The sequence below is a fragment of the Theobroma umbraticum genome, unplaced genomic scaffold (genome assembly GCF_002168275.2).
Source record: "Theobroma umbraticum cultivar Fairchild unplaced genomic scaffold, ASM216827v3 scaffold_81.0, whole genome shotgun sequence".
Taxonomy (NCBI): domain Eukaryota; kingdom Viridiplantae; phylum Streptophyta; class Magnoliopsida; order Malvales; family Malvaceae; genus Theobroma; species Theobroma umbraticum.
The window spans coordinates 5,708,124-5,708,352 of NW_018397268.1; positions in this window are offsets into that span (position 1 = coordinate 5,708,124).

Below are 229 nucleotides of genomic sequence, written 5' to 3' on the forward strand. Positions count from 1 at the left end.
ATGATATTGAATTTTGCATTAAGGGAAATTGTTGTTCTTTTTCGAAGGGAGAGATGCATTATGGTTTAGGGATACATTTGAACGGTCTCTACATTCTTGATCTTAAGAGACCCATACTCAATATAAAGGTCAAGAAGGTAAAGAAAGATGATCTAAAACTATCCTACATCTGGCACTATAGGCTTAGACATATCAATGAGACTTGCTTAACCAAGTTACACAAACAAGG